We start from the raw sequence: 12,366 nt of genomic DNA on the forward strand, positions 1-12,366 counted from the left end.
AGCATGTTAATGTGGCTCACTTCTGGAGTTCTGTCCAAAGCATGGTTTTCTAGAGCTGCCTCTGTCCTTGTTACAGCATTCTGCCTGCTCAGGGAGATGAATGCCTGTAGAGATGGATTAGTAGCCATTTCTGACTTTGGGTCACAAACTGGTTGCTGCTTTTGGTCAGATCTGTTCATCTCTGGATGTATTCTGTTTGCTTGTAGGATTTTTATTGTTTGCTTGAGTTGGATTCTGGAAACTTTTAAAGCAGGGCAGATGTTTTCCACTTTTGCCTCAGGACCCATCACTCCTATACTCTGCCCATTAATTTATACATTTATGTTACCTGCTTAACCTCCATAAATATTGCAATACTTCCCTAACAGTCAATGATTTCTGAATATCCTTAGAAGGTGTTGCCTTGGTGAGAATGGTTACAGCCAAAAGGGGAGAAAAAAATTCTTGGGCTCAAAATCTTCATCCAGTATCCCATCCTTTACCCCACTGGCATGGTAAGCCTTCAGTATGCTCATCCCTAAGCTGGGTGATGTCAAGGGTACAAGGACTTTGAGTCATGTTGGCTTTCTTCTCTCAAGCCACTTAAAAATCTAGTTTCAAAAACAAGACAAATTTACATGAATCAAGAGCCAATGACTTATTTCAAATAATTTGATATATTATTGAGGTTCAGGTCTCAACCTTTCAAGGGAGAGAATGCATGGAGGGGATCATTTTGGTCAGAGAGGGTTCCTGGGGAGATTAATTTTGGAGTTTTGTCTAAAAGTACAGGTTATAGGGAAAAGGACTGTTCCAGGTGGGAGAGAAAATTCCTAACAAATGCAGAACCCCAAGGAATGTGCCAGAGTTCATTTGATACTAAAAACTGCAGTCTATCTTTAGCAGAGGTGCAGATGAATGGATTGGAAAGCAATTGTGAGAAAGATTGGAGGAGCAGGGATGAGGCCTCCTTGATGGAAGGCCTTTGCATTTATTTTATTTTAATCACTTAGATTAATTGATTTTTTAAAGTAAACATACATATAAATGGTATAAACTTCAAAAGATAGAAGAAGGTATAACATACTCTCTCCTCATCCTTGTCTCTCATCTCTAATTTTTATTTTATTCCCTCAGTCAATCACTTGTATCAGGTTCTTGTGTATCTTTCCAGACTAGTCTAGCATAAATTTAAAAATTGAATTTTAATGTTTTATTCACAAAGGGAAGCATAGTATAGATACTTTTCTCTCTTATTTCCCTCTTCCTCCTCCTTCTTATTCTCCTCCTCCTTCTTATTCTCCTCCTCCTCCTTCTTCTTCCCCTCCCTCCCTCCCTTACTTCCTTCCTTCTCCTCCTCCTCTGTCTCCCTCTTCTTCTTTCTTCTTCTTTCTTCTTACAAGGTCACCCAGGTTGGAGCACAGTGACACAATCATAGCTCACTGCAGCCTCTAACTCCTGGGTTCAAGGGTTCCTCTTGCCTCAGCCTCCCAAGTCCCACTTGAACCCCCCCCCAAATGCTAGGATTACAATCTTATTTCATTTACTAAAATAAATATATCTTGAGCATATCATTTTCTTTAATGTCTTTAATATTTTCCTTGATATGGCTGAAACACAGTTCATCTTCAATGCCATATTCATGAATATTTCGTATAATTTTGCTCTAAAAATGCTGACATAAACCTTACATAATATAAATCTTTGCATAAATATATAGGTATATATGTAGGAAAAATTCCTTCTAGTGAAATTGCTGGATCAAAGGGTGTGTGCATTTTCAATGTATATATTGCCTAATTGCCCTCCAATGGTAGAAATTCACACTTCTAAAAAATGTTTTAAGAGTGCCTGTCTGAGCGAGACTCCGTCTCAAAAAAAAAAAAAAAAAAAGAGTACCTGTCTTCCGTGTAGATGCATACGTCATTTTCCACCTTTTGCTGTTGTGAATAATGTTCCAGTGAATGTTGGTGTATAAGTATCTGTTCAAATCCTTGTTTTCAGTTCTTTTGAGTATATACCATAGTTTCATTTTTGTTGCTTAAATTTTTCATTTGTCTAGAACTTAGTAATTAAAAACACTTTTCTGAGATATGATTAATGTACAATAAGCTACACATATTTAAAGTGAACAATTTAGGCTGGGCATGGTGGCTCACACCTGTAATCCCAGCAGTTTGGGAGGCCGAAGCGGGTGGATCACCTGAAATCAGGAGCTTAAGACTAGCCTGTCAAACATGGTGAAACCCTGTCTCTACTAAAAATACAAAAATTTAGCCAGGAGTGGTGGCAGGCGCTTATCATTCCAGCTACTCCGGAGGCTGAGGCAGGAAAATTGCTTGAACTGGTTGGTGGAGGTTGCTGTGAGCCAAGATCACACCACTGCTCTCCAATCTGGGCGACAAGAGTGAGACTCTGTCTCAAAAAACAAACAATTTGTGAACAATTTGATAAAATTTCACATTTATATATACTTGTGAAACCATTATCACAGTCAAGATTACCACATCCTCAGAACTTTCTTTATGCCCCTTTGTAATCGTTTTTCCCTACTTCTTTCGTTTCCTCTCTCTTCCAAACCATTGATCTATTTTCCATCACTATAGTTTAGTTTGCATTTTTCTAGAGTTTTATATAAACGTAATCATGCAGTATGTATCCATTTATGTCTGGCTTCCTGCACTCAGCCCAATTATTTGAATATATTCATGTTGTTTTGTATATTATTAGTTCATTCCTTTTTATTGCAGAGTAGATTCCATTGTATGTATATATAACAATTTGTTTAACCATTCAGTAGTTGATAGACATTTGGGTTATTTCCAGTTTGTGGCTACTAGAAATAATGCTGCTGTGAACATTCATGTACCAGTCTTTATAAGGACATGTATTCCTGTTTTTCTTGGGTAAATACCCAGGAGTAGAATGACTGGATCATATGATAGCTGTATGCTATGGTTTGAATGTATGTGTCCCTCCAAATTTCATAGATTGAAACCTAATTACGAAGTTGATGGTATTAGAAGTTGGAGCTTTTGGGGAGGTGATTAGGGCATGAAAGCTCTGCCCTCATGAATGGGATTAATGACTTTATAAATAAGATGTGAAGGAGCTGTTTGCCCCTCCCACCATATGAAGACACAGCATTTGTCCGCTCTGGAGGATGCAGCAGCCAGGTTCCATCTTGGAAGCAGAGATTGGGCCCTCATCAGACACAGAACCTGCCAGCACCTTGATCTTGTACATCCAGCCTCAAGAACTGTGAGAGATAAATTTCTGTTCTTTATAAGTTACCCAATCTGTGGTATTTGTTATAGCAGCATGAATGGATTAAAACTGTGTGTGTTTAATTTTTTTAAATTTCCAAACTGTTTTCCAAGATGGTTGTACTATTTTCATTCCTGCCAGCAGTGTATGAGAGTTTGTTTTCCTATATCTTTGTCAGCACTTGGTATAATCCTTTTTAATTTTAGCCATTCTATTATGTGTGTAATGGTGTCTCCTTGTGGTTTTAATCTGTGTTTCTCTAATTAATAATGATGTTGAGCATTTTTTCATGCGCTATGTGTCTTCCATTTTTTATGGTGAAGCTCTGTACAAACATTTTTCCTATTTTGTTAATTTTTAGAAAACAATTAAAAAGCAATTACCAAAAAGTGGTAAAGGATACATTACTTGTCTAGAAATCCATAAATGTTGGATTGTTGCCATCCTTATTAGTAAACTGATTCCAAAAGAATGAGACTAATATTCTGATGGCTTTTAGGAGTCTAGCACCACATTATGAGCTCTAAAATATTAATGTAAAAATATTAGATTGCCAAACAACTTTGAACCTTACAGTTTGTTGCATGAAAACATTATTAATGTGGCTTATAAAATACTACTGTATGAACAATGCAAATCTTTTGGAAAGTGTGCATTTCACAAAAATAAAAATTATAACAAGTTAAAAAAATCAAGTGACCATATATGTATAGGCCTAGTTCTGAACTCTATTCTGTTCCATTGATCTATTTGTCTATGTTGATGTCAGTGACATTGTCTTGATTACTGTAGTTTTATACTAAGTCTTGAAGTCAGGTGGAATAAGTAATCTTTTTCAGAGCTATTTTGGCTATTATAGTTCATTAATCTTAGAATAAGTTTTTCAATTTCTGTAGTGGGATTTTAATTGGCATTGTGTTGAATGTTGTTTTATTTGTTTATTGCTGCATAACAAATTATCACAAAATTTGGTGATTCAAAATAACATACATTTATTATCTCACCATGGTTGGCTAATTTTTTAATTTAATTTTTTTGTTTTTATTTTTTTTAGAGACAGTATCTCACTACATTGCCCAGGCTGGTCTTTAACTCTTGGCCTTGAACAATCCTCCTGCCTCAGCCTCTCAAAGTGTTGGGATTACAGGTGTGAACCACCATGCCAGACCAATATCAGTTCTTAAATATTTGGTAGAATTCTGTAGTGAAGCTATTAGGTCCTGTACTTTTTTTTTTTTTTAATGGGAGATTTTTTATTACTGTTTCAATCTCCATATTTACTGTTGGTCTGTTCAGATTTCCTATTTCTTCCTGATTCCTTCTTGGTAGATTGTATGTTCTAGGACTTTATCCATTTCTTCTAAGTTATTTAATTTGTTGGTGAATAATTATTCGTAGTAGGCTCTTATGATCATTTGTATTTCTGTGGTATCAATTGTAATGTCTCCTCTTTCATTCTGAGTTTATTTATTTGAGTTTTCTCTCTTCTTTTCTTAATGTAACTAAAGATTTGTCAATTTTGTTTCTTTTCAAATAACCAACTCTTCCTTTTATTCATATTTTTTGTTGTTTTTCTAGTCTCTATTTCATTTATTTAACCTCTAATCTTTATTATTTCTTTCCTTTCACTAACTTTGGGCTTAGTTTGTTCTACTTTTTCTATTTCCTTGAGGTGCAACATTAGGCTGTTTGAGACCTTTCTTCTTTTTTAATGTAGGCATTTATTGCTATAAACTTACCTCTTAGAATTGTTTTTGCTACATCTCATAAATTTTGATATTGTGTTTCCTCTTTCTTTCTTTCTTTCTTTTTTTTTTTTTTTTTTGAGGCAGAGTCTTGCTCTGTCGCCCAGGCTGGAGTGCAGTGGCTGGAACTCAGCTCACTGCAAGCTCCACCTCCCGGGTTCCCGCCTTTCTCCTGCCTCAGCCTCCGGAGTAGCTGGGACTACAGGCGTCTGCCACCTTGCCCGGCTAGTTTTTTGCGTTTTTTAGTAGAGACGGGGTTTCACCGTGTTAGCCAGGATGGTCTCGATCTCCTGACCTCGTGATCCGCCCGTCTCGGCCTCCCAAAGTGCTGGGATTACAGGCTTGAGCCACCGCGCCCGGCGTGTTTCCTCTTTCATTTGTCTCAAGATATTTTCTAATTTCCCTTGTGATTTCTTTGATCCATTGGTTTTTCAGGAGCATGTTGTTTAATTTCCAGGTATTTGTGAATTTTCCCAAATTCTTCCTGTTAACAAGTTCTAGTTTTATACCACTGAGGTTGGAAAAGATACTTGACATTATTTCAGTCTTCTTAAATTTGTTATTTGTGGCCTAACATATTATCTATACTGAATAATGTTCCATGTATGCTTGAGAGAAATGTGCATTCAGCTGCTGTTGGATGAAATGTTCTGTAAATGTCTGTTAGGTCCATTTGGTCCAAAGCATAGTTTAAGTCCAATGTTTCCTTATTGATTTTCTATCTGGATGATCTGCCCAATTGCTGAAAGTGGGGTGTGAAGTCCCCTGCTGTTATTTTATTAGTCTTATTTTTCCCTTTAGACCTATTGATATTTGCTTTATATATTTAGGTGCTCCAATACTGGGTGCATATATACTATATTTACAATTATTATGTCATGTCCTCTTGATGAATTGACCTCTCTATCATTATATAATGACCTTCTTTGAGTTAGGAAGGAGTCCCTCCTTTTCAATTTTTTGGAATAGTTTTAATAGAAATGGCACCAGCCCTTCTTTGTATCTCTGATAGGATTCAGCTATAAATCTGTCTGGTCCTGAGCTTTTGTGGTTGCTAGACTATTTATTACTGCCTCAATTTTAGAACTTGTCATTGGTCTTATTAGGGATTCAGTTTCCTCCTGATTTAGTCTTGGGAGGGTGTTTGTGTCCAGGAATTTATCCATTTCTTCTAGATCTTCTAGTTTGTGTGCATAAAGGTATTTATAGTATTATCTGATGTTTGTTTGTATTTCTGTGGGGTCAGTGGTGATATCCCCCTTATCATTTCTGATTGTGTCTATTTGGTTCTTCTCTCTTTTCTTGTTTATTAGTCTAGCTAGCAGTCTAGCTAACTTATTTTTTTTTTTTTTTCCAAAAAAATCAGCTTCTGGATTCGTTGATTTTTTGAAGGGGTTTTTTTTTTTTTTTTTTTTGGAGACAGAGTCTCGCTCTGTCGCCCAGGCTGGAGTGCAGTGGCCGGATCTCAGCTCACTGCAAGCTCCGCCTCCTGGGTTTACACCGTTCTCCTGCCTCAGCCTCCTGAGTAGCTGGGACTATAGGCACCCACCACCTCTCCTGGCTAGGTTTTGTATTTTTTAGTAGAGATGGGGTTTCACCGTGTTAGCCAGGATGGTCTCGATCTTCTGACCTCGTGATCTGCCCATCTCGGCCTCCCAAAGTGCTGGGATTACAGGCTTGAGCCACTGTGCCCAGCCCTTGAAGAGTTTTTTTGTGTCTCTGTCTCCTTCAGTTCTTCTCTGATCTTGGTTACTTCTTGTCTTCTGCTAGCTTTGGGGTTTGTTTGCTCTTGGTTCTCTAGTTGTTTTAGTTGTGATGCTAGGTTGTTGAATTGAGATCTTTCTAGCTTTTTGATGTGGGCATTTAGTGCTATAAACTTCCCTCTTAACACTGCTTTAACTGTGTCCCAGAGATTCTGGTACATTGTCTCTTTGTTCTCAGTAGTTTCAAAAATAACTTCTTGATTTCTGCCTTAATTTCATTATTTATCTGGGAATCATTCAGGAGCAGGTTGTTCAATTTCCATGTAGTTGTGTGACTTTGAGTTTCTTAATCTTTAGTTCTAATTTTATTATGCTGTAGTATGAGAGACTGTTTGTTATTATGTCAGTTATTTTGCATTTGCTGAGAAGTATTTACTTCCAATTATGTTTCAATTTTAGAGTAGGTGCCATGTGGCAATGAGAAGAATATATATCTTATCATTTTTGGGTGATGAGTTCTGTAGATATCGATCAGGTCCACTTTATCCAACGCTGAGTTCAGGTCCTGAATATCTTTGTTAATTTTCTGTCTTGATGATCTGTCTAATATTGTCAGTGGGATGTTAAAGTCTCCCACTATTTTTGTGTGGAAATCTAAGTCTCTTCGAGGGTCTCTAAGAACTTGTTTTATGAATCCGAGTGCTCCTGTATTGGTGTATATATATTTAGGATAGTTAGTTCTTCTTGTTGAATTGAAAGCTTTACCATATGTAATACCCTTCTTTGTCTTTTTTGATCTTTGTTGGTTTAAAGTCTGTTTTGTCAGAAACCAGGATTATGACCCCTGCTTTTTTCTGTTTTCCATTTGCTTGGTAAAATTTCCTCCATCATTTTGTTTTGAGCCTATGTGTGTCTTTGCACATTAGATGGGTCTCTTGAAGACAGCATACCAATGGGGCTTGGCTCTTTATCCAGCTTGCCATTCTGTATCTTTTAATTGGGACATTTAACCCATTTACATTTAAGATTAACATTGTTATGTGTGAATTTGATCCTTTCATCATGATGCTAGCCAGTTATCTTACAGGCGTGTTTATGTGGTTGCTTAATAGTGTCACTGATCTGTGTACCTCAGTGTGCTTTTTTAGTGGCTGGTAACAGTTTTTCCTTTGCATATGTAGTGCTTGTTTCAAGAGCTCTTGCAAGGCAGCCCTGGTGGTGACGAATTCCCTTAGCATTTGCTTGTCCTGAAAAGGATCTTATGAAGCTTAGTTTGGCTGGATATTAAATTCTGGGTTAGAAATTATTTTCTTCAAAAATGTTGAATATTGGCCCCCAATCTCTTCTGGCTTATAGTGTTTCCAATGAGAGGTCCACTGTTAGCCTGATGGACTTCCCTTTGTAGGTGATCTGGCCTTTCCTTCTGGCTGCTCTTAGCATTTTTTCTTTCATTTCATCCCTGGAGAATCTGATGATTATGTGTCTTGGGGTTGACCTTCTCATGGAGTATCTTACTGGGGTTCTCTGGACTTCCTGAATTTGAATGTTGGCCTGTCTTGCTAAGTTGGGGAAGTTCTCCTGAATGATATCCTGAAGCATGTTTTCTGACTTGGTTTCCTTCTCCTTGTCTCTTTCAGGTACCCTCATCAGTCATAGGTTCAGTCTTTTTACATAATCCCATATTTCTCAGAGGTTTCGTACATTCCTTTTCATTCTTTTTCTCTGTTCTTGTCTGCCTATCTTATTTCAGAAATATAGTCTTCAAGCTCTGAGATTTTTTCCTCTGCTTGATCTGTTCTGCTATTGATATTTGTGATTGCATTATGAAGTTCTTGTGTTGTGTTTTTTAGCTCTATCAGGTCAGCTATGTTTCTCTCTAAGCTGGATATTCTGGTTATCAGTTCCTGTATTGTTTTATCATGATTCTTAGCTTTTTTGCATTGGGTTAGAACATGCTTCTTTAGCTCAATGAAGTTCATCATTACCCACCTTTTAAAGCCCACTTCTGTCATTTCAGCCTTCTCAGCTTCAGCCTAGTTCTGTGCCCTTGCTGCGGAGGTGTTGTGATCATTTGGAGAAGAGGCACTCTAACTTTTTGGGTTTTCAGTGTTTTTGTGTTGATTCTTTCTCATCTTTGTGGGCTTATCTACCTTTAATCTTTGAGTCTGCTGACCTTTAACTGGGATTTTTGTGGGGTTTTTTTGTTGATATTATTATTGTTGTTGCTCTCTGTTTGTTTTTCTTTTAACAGTCAGGCCACTCTTCCATAGAGCTGCTACAGTTTGCTGGGTGTGCACTCCAGACCCTAGCTGCCTTGGTCCCTCCTGCACCTACAGTTATTACCAGTTAAGGCTGCAAAACAGCAAAGATGGCAGCCTGATCCTTCTTCTAGGAGCTCCATCCCAGGGGGGCACCAACCTAATGCCAGCCAGAATGCTCCTGTAGGAGGTTTCTGGAAACTCCTGTTGGGAGGTCTCACCTAGTCAGGAGGAATGGGATCAGGGACCTGCTTAAAGAAGCAGTCTGGCTGCCCCTTGGCAGAGCAGGTATGCTGCACTGACTGCCTGGACTCTCCAGAGCCAGCAGGCTGGAAAGAATAAATTGGCTGAACCACAAAGACAGTGGCTGCCCCTGCCACTGGGGACTCTATCCCAGGGAGAGATCAGAGTTCTGTCCATATAACCCTGGCTGGAGTTGCTAAAATTTCTGCAGGGAGGCCCTGCTCAGTGGGAAGGGAAGGATTAGGGTCCCACTTAACAAACAGACTGGCCACAATCAGGTATAGCAGCTGTGTTGCATTGTAAGGAACTGCTCCCCATCCCTGGTGTCAGCAGGCTAGGACAGCTGTCTCAAACCATAGAGATGGTGGCCACCCCTCCCCCTAGGAACTTGGTCCATCTCAGGCTATCTCCAGCCTGCTGCCACTGGCCAGTTGGAATTCCAAGCCAGTAGGTCTTAACTTGTGAGGTGCCAGGGGCATGGGGCTGGTGGGATAACACCACTTGACTCTTTGGATTCAGCCCCATTCCTAGGAGAGTGAATGGATGGATCTCCTGTCTTGTTGGAATTCCCGAGCTGGAGTATGCAGAACTCCTGGGTCTCCCTGTGTGCCCAAGCACTCTGCTGAGGCTCCATCCGGCTCTGTGCTTCAGACCCAAGACCTTGATGGTGTAAGTTCACAAGGGGATCTCCTGGTTCCTGGGTTTCAAAGATTAGTGGGAAAAGCATGGTTTCCCAGGCAGGGTCACACAATCACTCACTGCCTCCCTTGGCTGAGGGTGTGGGTTCTGCTGGCTCCATGCCACTCCTGGGTAGGTTGCCATGCCACCATTTTTCCTCACTATCTGTGGGTTGAGCTGCCTGCCTAGTCAGTCCCCATGTGAGAACCTGGGTACCTCAGTTGAAAGTGCAGAATTCACTAGCCATTTTCACTGCTCTTTTTGAGAGCCATAGATGCAGCTGCTTCTAATTGGCCTTCTTTACCCCATCCCCCTGACTATATATTTTCAAGTAAACTGTCTTTGAGTTCATATATTCTTCCTTCTGCTTAGTGACTTCTGCTGTTGATGCTTCCTATTGCATTTTTCATTTCATTCATCCTATTTTTTAGTGTCAGAATTTCCATTTGATTTTTAAAAAATCATTTCAGTCTCTGTTAAATTTCTAACGTTGGTTATTTATTTTTCTGGTCCTGTTGAATTGTTTCTCTGTTTTTTTGTTTGTTTGTTTGTTTGTTTGCTTTGTTTTTGTTTTTGTTTTTGTTTTTTGACATTTGCTGAGCTTCCTTAAAAAACAATTATTTTAGAGTATTTTGTCAGATAGTTCATAAATCTCTATTTCTTTTTAAATTATTTATTTATTTAGTTTTCTTTTTTTTCCATTCCATAAGAAGCTGATTCCATTTCTCTAGAGTCAGTTACTGGGGCTTTATTTTGTTTATTTGGTGTTGTCATTTTTCCCTAATTGCTTTTGATTCTCATGGCCATGCATTGGTATCTGTACGTTTGAAGAAGAAAAGATAAATTTCGGTCTTTGCTGACTGGCTTTGTCTGAGAAATCCCTTCATCAGTCAGCCCATTTAGAGATTCTGGGTAGGTTATGTGGCATAGTCCACAGGCAAGCTTGTTTGGGGAGTTCTTGGGCAAGCTGGCTTGGTGCCTGAGGACAGGTCTGGCACCTGGGTCCATAGGGAGTGTCCTGGAGCCTGCGTCCATGGGGGCTGGCTCAATGCTGGGGTCAGTAGGGATGAGCCTAGACCCTGGGTCTACTAGAGCAGACCTGGACCCTAGATCTGCTGGAGCATGTGGCTGCAGGGGCCCGCCAAGAGGGTGAGGATATAAGAACCATCCAAACACTAGGCAGGCCTGAAGCCTATGTCTATTGGTGCCAGCCTGGTGCCTGAGTCCAAGGGTGCTGACTTGGCACTGGGGCAGGCATGAAGCCTGGAGCTGTATAGATCAACCTGACTCTGGGTTGGTTTGGAATCTTTTAGTTCTTTGTATTTCTGTATAACTCGTTGAGCATATTTAAGACAATCTTTTAAAGTCTTTGTCTAGTAAGTATAATTCCTGTGATTTTTAAAGGATAGTTTCTATTTATTTTCTTCCTTTAGATGGGTGGTGCTTTCATGTTTCCTTGTATGCCTAGTGACTTGTTGTTGTTGTGGTTGAAAATTGAACATTTGAAAATTCAGCTACCTCTCTTACATTCTAGAGACTGACTCTATGTCAGGGAAGTTCTTTAGTAATTAGGTAAGCATGATCTACTTAGTTTAAAGTAAAAGGGATTAGCTCAGAGGAAAAGTTGAAGGTTTTCTAAGGTCTTTTCTGAGCACACATCTTGCCTGGGCCTAGGTGCCTTTTTCAATTCCTGGTTTACAGAGCTGTTTTTTAATGTCTTGATCTCTCAAAAAAGTCTCATACAGCTACTCCTTGGGGCATTTTATGGTTTACTTTATATATTTTCCCATAATCTCTTGCCCAGAGGGTCTGCAGTCCTCTTGAAGTTTTCATGAATGGCACTTGCCACTTCTCTCCACCTGAAGTCTGAGATAGGTGACTCAGACACCAGTCCTTCAGGCATCCCCTAAACATCCCCAAGAATGTTACAAATAAGGTTGCTCTGTTCCTTTCAGTTTGAGGGGGGAAATTGAAAACAGGGCTGCCACTTTCTCCAGACCAAGACTGCCATACTGAAGAAGTGGTCAGGCAAGGGCAAGTAAACATGTCATGAAATTTTCTACTGTTTTGAATATGGCTTTTTCTCTTTTGCACATTTGCTTGTTTTTTCTAGACCTTTGACTGTTTTCCAGATCTCCTATAAGGTTATGGTATTTGTCAGTTTCTGGTTATTTTTGATGCTTCTGTGGAGGAAAAGGGCTTGGAGCTTCCTAGTCTACCATTTTTCCCTATAAATATTCATGTACTTTGTTTTCCAAATATGTCTCAGTTGCTTGGAAATAGTTTGATTTTTTCAAGTAATCCTTACAAGCTTTATTAGGCAGACCCATCACCACTTAGGATTAATTTTTACTCACTACTAAGGTAAGACCTTTGTTGCTACTTTACCCAGTGTCCCATTTATTATGATATTTTCTACACTTGTGGTTGACATAGGCACTCTGCCTGCCTCTATGCATGATATCTGGGTATTATACCCTTATATTTTTCAAG

The sequence above is a fragment of the Trachypithecus francoisi genome, unplaced genomic scaffold, assembly GCF_009764315.1.
Source record: "Trachypithecus francoisi isolate TF-2019V2 unplaced genomic scaffold, Tfra_2.0 Lachesis_group16, whole genome shotgun sequence".
Classification (NCBI taxonomy): Eukaryota; Metazoa; Chordata; class Mammalia; order Primates; family Cercopithecidae; genus Trachypithecus; species Trachypithecus francoisi.